This window comes from Arachis ipaensis, chromosome B6 (genome assembly GCF_059453495.1).
Source record: "Arachis ipaensis isolate K30076 ecotype BB chromosome B6, ASM5945349v1, whole genome shotgun sequence".
NCBI classification, from domain to species: Eukaryota; Viridiplantae; Streptophyta; class Magnoliopsida; order Fabales; family Fabaceae; genus Arachis; species Arachis ipaensis.
The window spans coordinates 40,205,702-40,220,611 of record NC_142441.1 but is presented as its reverse complement, the minus strand read 5'-3'; the positions used below and the strand labels follow the sequence as shown (position 1 = coordinate 40,220,611).

Below are 14,910 nucleotides of genomic sequence, written 5' to 3'. Positions count from 1 at the left end.
CCGTGCCGTGACAGAGCATTTGGACCTTTTTCACAAGAGGATGGGATGTAGCCATTGACAACGGTGATGCCCTTACAGAAAGCTTGCCATGGAAAGGAGTAAGACTGATTGGATGAAGACAGCGGGAAAGCAGAGAGTCAGAGGAACGAAAGCATCTCTATACGCTTATCTGAAATTCTCACCAATGAATTACATAAGTATTTCTATCTTTATTTTTTATTTATTTGTTATTATTATTCAAAAACTGCATAACCATTTGATATCCGCCTGATTGAGATTTACAAGATGACCATAGCTTGCTTCATACCAACAATCTCTGTGGGATCGACCCTTACTCACGTAAGGTTTTATTACTTGGACGACCCAGTGCACTTGCTGGTTAGTTGTGCGAAGTTGTGAAGTTATGTTTGGACCATGGTATTGTGCACCAGTTATTGGCGCCATTGCGAGGGAGAGAACGAACAAAAAATTTTACAACCTAATCTGAGTAGCAATTTTGCATGTACCAAGGAGGAATGTGCACAATCTCCAATACATATTTTGATCAATGAGGAAGAATTGGAAGAAGTTGACAAGCAAGGAGAAGTTGAGGAAAGTTGTCAAGAGGTGGAAGTCATCAAGGAGGAGTCAAAGAAAGTGGAGCTTACATTATCAAAGCCATCAGATGCCTTCCTTGCTAAGTCACCATCCAAATTACATATTGAGTGGGTAATCATCTCATCCTTTTAATTTTCTTGGCCTATATCAATATGCTCTATTAGAAACGGATGGTCAACTTGCAGTTCTTTGTGGGTTGGCAAGTAAGAAAGAGTTGGATGTTAGTTGGCAACAAGAATCAAGGTGCATAGTTGAAGGAAGCTCAATTTTTGGGGTCCAAAGGTGGAGTGAAGCTCAATTCAATGGATTTAGGGTGAGGATTAGGAGCTCTAAGGGGAATTCAATAATGTTGTCACCCAATTAGAAGCATGAAGATCAAGAGGAAAGGGTGTTGACAAACAAAGTATGGGACCCCGGAATCCACATCAACAATCATCAATCTTGGGGTTTTGCTACTTGCTTGAGATTCTTTGAAAGAGTGGCATGCATAATTTAGGATCCCAGAGGCTATTGGAATTGCAAACATTGGTGGGGATTCAAGGAAGAGTTCAAGCACAAGCCACCATAACAAGGAGCTTCCCAATTGTCCAACTTAAGGACTTAAACTAAAAGTGCTAGGTGGGAGACACCCCACCATGGTAAACTCTTTCCATTCTCTTGTAGATATAATCAATGCATGAATTGAGTTTCCATTGTAGGTAGTTTTTCTTATTTTCTATATCCTTGTACATATTGCTTTGATTGATAGGGTTCTTGTTAAATTCATGTTTTGATTAAGATAGTGTTTTGAATTGCATTTTGCTTGAAGTGCAAGTTTTGTTTGTTTTGTCTTTGAAAATTTTTCAAAAACAAAAAGATTTTTGTTAAATTTAAATTTTGGTTGATTTAGAATATTTATAGGTTAGGAGAGTGTTAAATTCTGTTTTTAGGCTTCTTAAAAAAAAAAAAGGGGGGCGCGCATGCGCCGTGTGCTATGTTAGGACTCATGGTACAAAAACCAGAGAGTTGCGCTGGAGTGGTGCTGCTTTTGTGCGAATAGCACAATTTAGCTCCACGCGTACGCGTGGATGATGCGTAAGCATCAGCTCTCTTTTTTGTGTTCCACGCGTACATGTGGTCGACGCTTACGCGTCGTTTCCCCTCTTGCTTTTCGCGCGCGCGCGTCGCCCATGCATGCGCGTCGCCTTTGCGCCCTGTTTTTTGTTCCTTTTTTCTTCTTTCCTTCTTCTTTCTTTCTACCTTTATTCTTCTCTCTTCCTCCTTTCTTACTTTCTTCTTCTCCCTCTCTTTAAAATTCCACTTCTCATTTTTCTTATTTTTCATTTTCTTTTGTATGTCGCATTTGCTTATTTTCATTCATGGCATTTTAATTTTATTTTTGTAGCTTGTTCTTATTTTCTTTTCTAAGTTTTTTATTTTAACATTGGTTGAATTTCTCTTACTCAATTGTTGAGAATTTCTTGGATTATTTTGGTTCTTCTTGACTTGTTTGGTATTGTTGGGTGATGAAACTTTTAAATCAATGCTTAACCTTTGATGACTCTTGTATCCTCTATGCATTGATATGAACTCATATTGTCTTTCATGACCTACTCTTTCCTATTTGAACTTGATGCTTCTGAGTGTTCTCTTCATGCCATTTGCTTATGCTTTGATTTTACTCTTGCATCAAGTATTAGTTGATATGTCTTAGCTCATATTGTTTTCTCACTTACATGTTGTAGCTACCATGTAGTTGAGAACCTTACTTTTATTTGGCATAAGCCCCGCCCATGTTCTATTTGCTTTGAGATCTTTACTTGTGGGCTTATTCTTCTTTCTTTTTTTTCTCTCCTTTTAGGTTGGCCACCAAGAAGGGAAAGGAAAAGCTTCAAAATGGGGCAACAAACATATTCATCTGCACAATCTTTTGTAGCAACCCATCCACCTTGCTCTTCTTTGCATTCACCGAGGACGGTGCAAATTTCTAAGTGTGGGGAGGTCGAGGACCGACCTCCGTGGGTAACAATTTCCTTTTCCAACACCAATTCTTAATTTTCTTTGTTAGTTAATTGTTGCATTGCATGATAGGTTGCATGTTAGTTAGAGCTTGTACATATTTTACCACTTCTTTTTATGTTAGGACTACTTGGTTAGAGTAATTATTTTCCTTCCAAGAAAACTATTTTAGGGCATCCTACCAATTTGAAATTTTTTTTTTTTTGTGTTGAACTTGCTTGAAGGAATTAATTTTGGAACATGGTTTTTGAGCTAAGAACACACAAGCATGTGAGTTTTGAGCCCAATTGTGTGGTTACATCATATAACCACTTATTTCTATTCTTGTGTGCATTATTCTCTTTCTATGATTGCAATCTTTGATTTGTTTGATTCTTTATGTCCATTATTTCGTGTATGAATGCATTTATATGATTGAGGCCATCATTTCATTTAGCTCACTTACCCAAATAGCCTATCTTTCATCAACCATTGTTAGCCAATTTTGAGCCTATTCAATCCCTTTTGTTCTTAATTTTAGCACATCACTACTCCTAAGTGAAAAATAATAAATGTCCTTAACTTGGATCTTTGAGTAGCTTAGGCTAGTGGTATGCGAAATTGTTACTCAGGTTGTAAAATTTGTTGTTCATTCTCTCCCTGGCAATGGCACCAACAAACTGGTGCACAATACCATGGTCCAAACATAACTTCACAACTTCGCACAACTAACCAGCAAGTGCACTGGGTCGTCCAAGTAATAAAACCTTACGTGAGTAAGGGTCGATCCCACGGAGATTGTTGGTATGAAGCAAGCTATGGTCATCTTGTAAATCTCAGTCAGGCAGATATCAAATGGTTATAGTATTTTTGAATAATAATAATAATAAATAAACAAAAAATAAAGATAAAAATACTTATGTATATCATTGGTGAGAATTTCAGATAAGCGTATAGAGATGCTTTCGTTCCTCTGAATCTCTGCTTTCCCGCTGTCTTCATCCAATCAGTCTTACTCCTTTCCATGGCAAGCTTTCTGTAAGGGCATCACCGTTGTCAATGGCTACATCCCATCCTCTCTGTGAAAAAGGTCCAAATGCTCTGTCACGGCACGGCTAATCATCTGGAGGTTCTCGATCATACTGGAATAGGGTTCACCCTCCTTTTGCGTCAGTCACTACGCCCAGTACTCGCGAGTTTGAAGTTCGTCACAGCCATCCCTTCCCAGATCCTACTCGGAATACCACAGATAAGGTTTAGAATTTCCGGATCTCAGGAATGGCCATCCATGGGTTCTAACTTATACCACGAAGATTCTAATATCTCGGACTCGGTCCTCTATATTAGATATCTAAGAGATACTCATTCTAGCTTGTTTGCATGTAGAACGGAAGTGTTTGTCAGGCACGCGTTCATAAGTGAGAATGATGATGAGCGTCACATAATCATCACATTCATCATGTTCTTGGGTGCGAATGGATATCTTAGAAGCGGAATATGTTGAATTGAATAGAAAAACAGTAGTACTTTGCATTAAATCAGGAGGAACAGCAGAGCTCCACACCTTGATCTATGGAGTGCAGAAACTCTACTGTTGAAAATACATAAGTAATAAAGGTTCAGGCATGGCCAAATGGCCAGCCCCCAAACGTGATCAATATGATCCCAAGTTGAACTAAAAATCATAAGATGTTCTAAATACAATAGTTAAAAGTCCTATTTATACTAAACTAGCTACTAGGGTTTACAAAAGTAAGTAATTGATGCATAAATCCACTTCCGGGGCCCACTTGGTGTGTGCTTGGGCTGAGATTAAAGTTTACACGTACAGAGGCTTTTTTTGGAGTTGAATGCCAAGTTGTAACGTGTTTTTGGCGTTCAACTCTGGTTTGTGACGTGTTTCTGGCGTTTAACTCCAGACTGCAGCGTAGAACTGGCGTTCAACGCCCTTTTGCGTCATCTAAACTCGGCCAAAGTATGGACTATTATATATTTCTGGAAAGACCTGGATGTCTACTTTCTAACGCAATTGAAAGCGTGCCAGTTGGAGTTCTGTAGCTCCAGAAAATTCACTTTGAGTGCAGGGAGGTCAGAATCCAACAGCATCAGCAGTCCTTCTTCAACCTCTGAATCTGATTTTTGCTCAAGTCCCTCAATTTCAGCCAGAAAATACCTGAAATCACAGAAAAACACACAAATTCATAGTAAAGTCCAGAAATGTGAATTTAACATAAAAACTAATAAAAACATCCCTAAAAGTAACTAGATCCTACTAAAAGCATACTAAAAATAATGCCAAAAAGCGTATAAATTATCCGCTCATCACAACACCAAACTTAAATTGTTGCTTGTCCCCAAGCAACTGAAAATCAAATAGAATAAAAAGAAGAGAATATACTATAAATTCCAAACTATCAATGAAACATAGCTCCAATCAGATGAGCGGGACTTGTAGCTTTTTGCCTCTTGAATAGTTTTGGCATCTCATTTTATCCATTGAGGTTCAGAATGATTGGCATCTATAGGAACTCAGAGTTCAGATAGTGTTATTGATTCTCCTAGTTCAGTATGTTGATTCTTGAACACAGCTACTTTATGAATCTTGGCCGTGGCCCTAAGCACTTTGTTTTCCAGTATTACCACCGGATACATAAATGCTACAGACACATAATTGGGTGAACTTTTTCAGATTGTGACTCAGCTTTGCTAAAGTCCCCAATTAGAGGTGTCCAGGGTTCTTAAGCACACTCTGTTTTTGCTTTGGACCTTGACTTTAACCGCTCAGTCTCAAGTTTTCACATGACACCTTCACGCCATAAGCACATGGTTAGGGACAGCTTGGTTTAGCCGCTTAGGCCAGGATTTTATTCCTTTTTCTGCTTGCTTTTTCTTTTTCTATTTTTTCTTTGGGATCCTTTTGCCTTTTATTTACCCTCCTATCCTTTTTTTTTCTGCAAGCTTTGTATTCACTGCATTTTTCTTGCTTCAAGAATCATTTTGATGATTTTTCAGATTATCAAATAACATGTCTCCTTGTCATCATTCTTTCAAGAGCCAACATATTTAACATTCTAAAATACCAACTTCAAAAAGACATATGCACTGTTCAAGCATTCATTCAGAAAACAAAAAGTATTGTCACCACATCAAAATAATTAAACTAGTTTCAAGGATGAATTCGAAACCATGTACTTCTTGTTCTTTTGTAATTAAAACATTTTTCATTTAAGAGAGGTGATGGATTCATAGGACATTCATAACTTTAAGATAAAGTTACTAAACACTAATGATCATGTAATAAGACACTAACATAGATAAGCACTTAACATAAAGAAAATGAAAAACAGAAAATTTGAGAACAAGGAATGGGTCCACCTTAGTGATGGTGGCATTTTCTTCTTAAGGAACCAATGATGTCCTTGAGCTCTTCTATGTCTCTTCCTTGTCTTTGTTGCTCCTCCCTCATAGCTCTTTGATCTTCTCTAATTTCATGGAGGATGATTGAGTGCTCTTGATGTTCCACCCTTAGTTGTCCCATGTTGGAACTCAGTTCTCCTAGGGAGGTGTTGATTTGCTCCCAAAAGTTCTGTGGAGGAAAGTGCATCCCTTGAGAAATCTCAGGGATTTCTTGGTGATGAGCTTCTTCATGCGTCTCTTGAGATCCATGAATAGGCTCTCTTGTTTGCTCCATCCTTTTCTTAGTGATGGACTTGTCCTCATCAATGAGGATATCTCCCTCTATGTCAATCCCAGCCGAGTTGCATAGATGGCAAATGAGGTGAGGAAAGGCTAACCTTGCCATAGTGGAGGACTTGTCAGCCACCTTGTAGAGTTCTTGAGGTATAATCTCATGAACCTCCACTTCCTCCCCAATCATGATGCTATGGATCTTGATAGCCCGGTCTATAGTAACTTCAGACCGGTTGCTAGTGGGGATGATTGAGTGTTGAATGAACTCCAACCATCCTCTAGCTACAGGCTTAAGGTCCAATCTTCTTAGTTAAACCGGTTTGCCTTTTGAGTCAATCTTCCATTGAGCTCCTTCCACACATATGTCCATGAAGACTTGGTCCAACCTTTGATCAAAGTTGACTCTTCTTGTGTAGGGGCGTGCGTTCTCTTCTATCATTGGCAAGTTGAACGCCAACCTCACATTTTCCGGACTAAAATCTAAGTATTTCCCCTGAACCATGGTGATATAATTCTTTGGGTTCGGGTTCTTACTTTGATCATGGTTCCTAGTGATCCATGCATTAGCATAGAACTCTTGAACCATTAGAATTTTGACTTGTTGGATGGAGTTTGTTAGAACTTCCCAACCTCTTCTTTGGATCTCATGTCAGATCTCCGGATACTCATTTTTCTTCAGTTTAAAAGGGACCTCGGGGATCACCTTCTTCTTGGCCACAACATCATAGAAGTGGTCTTGATGGGCTTTGGAGATGAATCTTTCCATCTCCCATGACTCGGAGGTGGAAGCTTTTGTCTTCTCTTTCCCTTTTCTAGAGGATTCTCCGGTCTTAGGTGCCATTAATGGAAATGAAAAAAACAAAAAGCTTATGCTTTTACCACACCAAACTTAAAATATTGCTCGTCCTCGAGCAAGAGAAGAAAGAAAAGAAGAAGAAGAAGAAGAAATAGAAGAGAGGGAGAGAGGGTTGTGTTTCGGCCAAGAAGGGGAAGAGAGGGTTGTGTTGTGTGAAAATGAAGAAGAATGGAGGGGTTTATATAGTGTAGGGAGGGGGGTTAGGTTCAGCCATTTAGGGTGGGGATCCTGTGGGGTCCACAGATGCTGAAATGATCCTGTGGGGTCCATAGATCCTGAGGTGTCAAGGATTTACATCCCTGCACCAATTAGGCATGTAAAATGTCTTTGCATGCAATTCTGGCATTTAAACGCCGAATTGATGCTTGTTCTGGGCGTTCAGCGCCCAGATGCAGCATGTTTCTGGCGTTGAACACCAGTTCTATGCTTGTTTCTGGCGTTCAGCGCCAGCTTTCCTCAGTGTGCATTTCTGGCGTCTGAACGCCAGAATGCTGCTTGTTTTGGGCGTAAAAATGCCAGATCCATGCTCTGTTCTGGCATTGAACGCTAGCCAGATGCTCCTTACTGGCGTTTAAACGCCAGTAAGTCCTTCCTCCAGGATGTGATTTTTCTTCTGCTGTTTTTGATTCTGTTTTTAATTTTTTGATTTATTTTGTGACTCCACATGATCATGAACCTAATAATACATGAAAGAACAATAAAAATAAAAATAGAATTAGATAAATAAAAAAAATTGGGTTGCCTCCCAACAAGCGCTTTTTTAATGTCAATAGCTTGACAGTGGGCTCTCATGGAGCCACACAGGTGATCAGGTCAATTTTATAGACTCCCAACACCAAACTTAGAGTTTGGATATGGGAGTTCAACACCAAACTTAGAGTTTGGTTGAGGCCTCCCAACACCAAACTTAGAGTTTGACTGTGGGGGCTTTAGTTGATTCTGTACTGAGAGAAGCTTTCTGTGCCTCTTTTTCATGTTTACAGAAGGATGACCTTGAGTTTTAAACACAAGGGAGTCCTTATTCAATTGAAGGACTAGTTCACCTCTGTCTACATCAATCACAGCTCTTGCTGTGGCTAGGAAGGGTCTTCCAAGAATGATGGATTCATCCTCATCCTTCCCAATATCCAGGATTATGAAATCAGCAGGGATGTAAAGGCCTTCAACCTTTACTAACACGTCCTCTACTTGTCCATAAGCCTCTTTTCTTGAGTTGTCTGCCATCTCTAATGAGATTCTGGCAGCTTGCACCTCAAAGATTCCCAGTTTCTCCATTACAGAGAGTGGCATGAGGTTTATTCCTGACCCAAGGTCACATAAAGCCTTCTCAAAGGTTATGGTGCCTAAGGTACAAGGTATTAGGAACTTTTCAGGATCCTGTTTCTTATGAGGCAATCTCAGTTGATCCAATGCATTTAGTTCATTGGTGAACAGGAGAGGTTCATCTCCCCAAGTCTCTTTACCAAATAAATTGGCATTCAGCTTCATGATTGCACCAAGGAACTTGGCAACTTGCTCTTCAGTAACATCCTCATTCTCTTCAGAAGAGGGATACTCATCAGAGCTCATGAATGGCATAAGGAGGTTCAATGGAATCTCTATGGTCTCTAGATGAGTCTCAGATTCCTTTGGTTCCTCAGAGGGACATTCCTTGTTGATCACTGGACGTCCCAGGAGGTCTTCCTCCTTGGGATTCACGTCCTCCCCTTTCTCCTTGGATTTGGCCATGATGGTTATATCAATGGCCTTGCACTCTCCTTTTGGATTTTCTTCTGTATTGCTTGGGAGAGCACTAGGAGGGGTTTCTGTGATCTTCTTACTCAGCTAGCCCACTTGTGCCTCCAAATTTCTAATGGAGGACCTTGTTTCATTCATGAAACTCAGAGTGGCCTTAGATAGATCAGAGACTAAGTTTGCTAAATTAGAGGTATTTTGTTCAGAGTTCTCTGTCTGTTGCTGAGTGGATAATGGAAAAGGCTTGCTATTAAACCTGTTTCTTCCACCATTGTTAAAGCCTTGTTGAGGCTTTTGTTGATCCTTCCATGAGAGATTTGGGTGATTTCTCCATGAGGGATTATAGGTGTTTCCATATGGTTCACCCATGTAATTCACCTCTGCTATTGCAGGGTTCTCAGGATCATAAGCTTCTTCTTCAGAAGATGCCTCTTGAGTACTGTTGGATGCAGCTTGCATTCCATTCAGATTCTGAGAAATCATATTGACCTGCTGAGTCAATAGTTTATTCTGAGCCAATATGGCATTCATAGTATCAATTTCAAGAACTCCCTTCTTCTGAGGTGTCCCATTACTCACAGGATTCCTCTCAGAAGTGTACATGAACTGGTTATTAGCAACCATGTCAATGAGTTCTTGAGCTTCTGCAGGCATTTTCTTTAGGTGAATGGATCTACCTGTAGAAGTATCCAATGACATCTTAGCTAATTCAGACAGACCATCATAGAATATATCCAAGATGGTCCATTCTGAAAGCATGTCAGAAAGATATTTTTTGGTCAGTTCCTTGTATCTCTCCCAAGCTTCATAGAGGGATTCACCTTCTTTTTGTCTGAAGGTTTGAACATCCACTCTAAGCTTACTCAGCTTTTGAGGAAGAAAGAACTTGGCTAAGAAAGCCTTGACCAGCTTATCCCAAGAGTTCAGGCTATCCTTAGGTTGAGAGTCCAACCATATTCTAGCTCTGTCTCTCACAGTAAAAGGGAAAAGCATGAGCCTGTAGACCTTGGGATCAACCCCATTGGTCTTAATAGTATCACATATTTGCAAGAATTCAGTTAAGAATTAAAAAGGATCTTCAGATAGAAGTCCATGAAACTTGCAGTTCTGCTGCATCAGAGAAACTAATTGAGGTTTAAGCTCAAAATTGTTTGCTCCAATGGTAGGAATTGAGATGCTTCTTCCATGTAAATTGGAATTAGGTGCAGTAAAGTCACCAAGCATCCTCCTTGCATTATTATTATTTTCGGCTGCCATCTCCTCTTCCTGTTCGAAAATTCCTGTAAGGTTGTCTCTGGATTGTTGTATTTTAGCTTCTCTTAGTTTCCTTTTCAGAGTCCTTTTAGGTTTAGGATCTGCTTCAACAAGAATGTTCTTGTCCTTGCTCCTGCTCATATGACAAAGAAGGGAATAACAAAGAAAATATGGAATCCTCTATGTCACATTATAGGGATTCCTTTGTGTGAGTAGAAGAAGAAAAGAATGTAATGTAAGGAAAGAGAAGGGAGGAGAATCCAAACACAAGGGTGAGGAGAGCAGAGATATGAGATGAAGAGAAGTGTTAGTAAATGAATAAATAAATAGAAGGAGATGAGGGAGAGGGAATTTCAAAAATTAATTTTGAAAAAGAGTTAATAATTTTCGAAAATTAAGATAAAATTAAAATTAGAATTTAAAAATGAAACAATTAATTAATTAAAAAGAATTTTTGAAAAAGAGGGATGTATTTTCGAAAATTAGAGGGGGATAGTTGGTTAGGTAGTTTTGAAAGAGATAAGAAACAAACAAAAAGTTAATTAGTTAGTTGAAACAAATTTTGAAAATTAATTTTGAAAAGATAAGAAGATAGGAAGTTAGAAAAGATATTTTAAAATCAAATTTTTTTTGAAAAAGATATGATTTGTAAATATATGATAGAAAGATATGATTAAAATTAGTTTTGAAAAAGATTTGATTTTTAAAATCACAATTAATGACTTGATTCACAAGAAATCACAAGATATGATTCTAGAACTTAAAGTTTGAATCTTTCTTAACAAGTAAGTAACAACCTTGAAATTTTTGAATTAAAACATTAATTGTTGATGATATTTTCGAAAATATGATATAAAATTAAGAAAAAAATTTTTGAAAAATATTTTTAAAATTTTCGAAAATAAATAAGAAAAATGAAAAAGATATGATTTTTGAAAAAGATAAGATTTTTAAATTGAAAATTTGATTTGACTCATAAGAAACAACTAAATTTTAAAAAGTTTTGAAAAAGTCAACTCAAATTTTCGAATTTATGAGAAGAAAAAGGGAAAGATATTTTTTTGATTTTTGAATTTTTAATGAAGAAAGAGAAAAACATGAAAAAGACTCAATGCATGAAAATTTTGGATCAAAACATGTGATGAATGCAAGAACACTATAAATGTCAAGATGAACACCAAGAACACTTTGAATGTCAAGATGAACACCAAGAACTTATTTTTGAAAAAATTTTGATGCAAAGAAAACATGCAAGACACCAAACTTAGAAATATTTAATGCTTGGACTCTAACAAACGAAAAATGCATATGAAAAACAAGAAAAGACACAAAACAAGAAAATTTAAAGATCAAACAAGAAGACTTACCAAGAACAACTTGAAGATCATGAAGAACATTATGAATGCATGAATTTTTGAAAAATGCATAAATTTTTAGAAAAAAATGCAATTGACACCAAACTTAAAAATTGACTCTAGACTCAAACAAGAAACACAAAATATTTTTGATTTTATGATTTTATTAAATTTTTTTGTATTTTATTTTAAATTTTTTTCGAAAAACATATAGGAAAAAGAAAATAAGAAATTCAAAATTTTTAGTAAGAATCCTAGGAATCTTTCAATGTTGGCCTAAAGCTCCAATCCAAGGGTTGGGCATGGCTTAATAGCCAGCCAGCTTTAGGATATAAATCAGGCATGCAACAGCTGATATTCCAATTAACTTGCCTCTATGCTGATGGTTGGAAGCCACAGTCCAAAAGAATTAGACATGGCTTTACAGCCAGCCAGGCTTTAACATGCTTCATGAAACACTAGAATTCATTCTTAAAAATTTAGAATAATTTTCGAAAACAGATGAGAAATATTTTTGAAAACTTTTTGAAAACAAAATAAGAAGAAAATTACCTAATCTGAGCAACAGGATGAACCGTTCATTGTTCAAACTCGAACAATCCCCAGCAACGGCGCCAAAAACTTGGTATGCGAAATTGTTACTCAGGTTGTAAAATTTGTTGTTCGTTCTCTCCCTGGCAATGGCGCCAACAAACTGGTGCACAATACCATGGTCCAAACATAACTTCACAACTTCGCACAACTAACCAGCAAGTGCACTGGGTCGTCCAAGTAATAAAACCTTACGTGAGTAAGGGTCGATCCCACGGAGATTGTTGGTATGAAGCAAGCTATGGTCATCTTGTAAATCTCAGTCAGGCAGATATCAAATGGTTATAGTATTTTCGAATAATAATAATAAATAAACAGAAAATAAAGATAAAAATACTTATGTATATCATTGGTGAGAATTTCAGATAAGCGTATAGAGATGCTTTCGTTCCTCTGAATCTCTGCTTTCCCGCTGTCTTCATCCAATCAGTCTTACTCCTTTCCATGGCAAGCTTTCTGTAAGGGCATCACCGTTGTCAATGGCTACATCCCATCCTCTTTGTGAAAAAGGTCCAAATGCTCTGTCACGGCACGGCTAATCATCTGGAGGTTCTCGATCATACTGGAATAGGGTTCACCCTCCTTTTGCGTCTGTCACTACGCCCAGTACTCGCGAGTTTGAAGTTCGTCACAACCATCCCTTCCCAGATCCTACTCAGAATACCACAGACAAGGTTTAGACTTTCTGGATCTCAGGAATGGCCATCCATGGGTTCTAACTTATACCACGAAGATTCTAATATCTCGGACTCGGTCCTCTGTATTAGATATCTAAGAGATACTCATTCTAGCTTGTTTGCATGTAGAAAGGAAGTGTTTGTCAGGCACGCGTTCATAAGTGAGAATGATGATGAGCGTCACATAATCATCACATTCATCATGTTCTTGGGTGCGAATGGATATCTTAGAAGCGGAATAAGTTGAATTGAATAGAAAAACAGTAGTACTTTGCATTAAATCATGAGGAACAGCAGAGCTTCACACCTTGATCTATGGAGTGCAGAAACTCTACTGTTGAAAATACATAAGTAATGAAGGATCAGGCATGGCCGAATGGCCAGCCCCCAAACATGATCAATATGATCCCAAGTTGAACTAAAAATCATAAGATGTTCTAAATACAATAGTAAAAAGTCCTATTTATACTAAACTAGCTACTAGGGTTTGCAGAAGTAAGTAATTGATGCATAAATCCACTTCCGGGGCCCACTTGGTGTGTGCTTGGGCTGACCTTGAAGTTTACACGTGCAGAGGCTTCTTTTGGAGTTGAACGCCAAGTTGTAACGTGTTTTTGGCGTTCAACTCTGGTTCGTGACGTGTTTCTGGCGTTTAACTCCAGACTGCAGCGTAGAACTGGCGTTCAACACCCTTTTGCGTCGTCTAAACTCGGCCAAAGTATGGACTATTATATATTTCTGAAAAGCCCTGGATGTCTACTTTCCAACGCAATTGGAAGCGCACCATTTGGAGTTCTGTAGCTTCAGAGAATCCACTTTGAGTGCAGGGAGGTCAGAATCCAACAGCATCAGCAGTCCTTCTTCAACCTCTGAATCTGATTTTTGCTCAAGTCCCTCAATTTCAGCCAGAAAATACCTGAAATCACAGAAAAACACACAAATTCCTAGTAAAGTCCAGAAATGTGAATTTAACATAAAAACTAATAAAAACATCCCTAAAAGTAACTAGATCCTACTAAAAACATACTAAAAACAATGCCAAAAAGCGTATAAATTATCCGCTCATTAGCTAGTGAGAGTGTTTATCATTTAAGTGTGGAAAAGCTTGGGAATATTGGTTGAGGTAAAAGTGTATTTTGTATTTTTGTTGAAAATCATGGGATTGGGTACATACTCATGCATTAAATATGTAAAACCATATGCATTGATATGTTTGTATATACTTTAAAGAAAAAAATGATAAAGAAAAATAAAAAGAAAAAAATATACAAAAGAAAAAGAAAAAGTGAAAAAGAAAGCAATAAAAAAGGGACAAAAATGCCCCAAAGTAAAGTGATAATAACAATGCATATGGAATGTGAATTAAAGAGAATGCTTGAGTATGTGAAAAAAAAAGTGGGAATCATGGGTAGCTAGGTATTGTATTAGAATTGTATAGGTTGTTATGTGCGTTTGGTGAGAGCTTAGGTTAATCAAAGATTCAAATTTCAAGCTCACTTGACCATATGCATCCTTACCTTTACCCTAACCCCATTACAACCTATGAATAAGTCCTTATGATAAATGTATGCATGTATTGAATAATTGTTGATTGTTATGTGAAAAACAAATCTTGAAAAGCATGATTAGAAGAGAATTAAGTGAATCAACCCTATACACTTGAGCGACTAGAGCGGATACACTTCCTGTGAGGGTTCGATGCTCAATTTCTTGTTCTCTGCTTTCATGAGCTTTCTTTTTGCAAGTTTGTTTATACTTCATTTTATATATTTGAATTGGTGGGATTCATGAATCGTCATATAATCTTAGCCCTACTTGTTCATATACGTTCTTGAGGAATTGATTTACTTTTAACCAAGTAGATAGAAGCATTGTGCATTTAGTTGCATGCATATAGATAGGCTCATATAGTTTATTTTCATTGAATAAATGTTCATACCCCTTTTCTTGTCTTTTTAGGTTTAGCATGGGGACATGCTTAGTTTAAGTGTGGGGAGGTTTGATAAACCCCAATTTTGTGGTTTATCTTGTGTTGAATTCAGGGGATTCTATCAACTTTTCTCACATTTATTCAATAAAATAGCATGGTTTTGTGAATTTCTCCTAATTTGTGCTTAAGAGTAAAAGCATGCTTTTTAGGCCCAAAAATTGATAAATTTAATTCACTTTAATTCCATTT

The 14,910-nt window shown here is 37.6% G+C and overlaps 1 non-coding gene across 1 annotated transcript; it reads left to right on the top strand.

Annotated features, from left to right (window-relative positions):
* The first annotated feature begins 9,607 nt into the window (after positions 1–9,607).
* LOC148555250 (small nucleolar RNA R71) lies at positions 9,608–9,715 on the top strand. The gene has a single exon (XR_015887490.1). It is a non-coding gene; the product is annotated as a small nucleolar RNA R71 (small nucleolar RNA).
* The last annotated feature ends 5,195 nt before the right edge of the window (positions 9,716–14,910 follow it).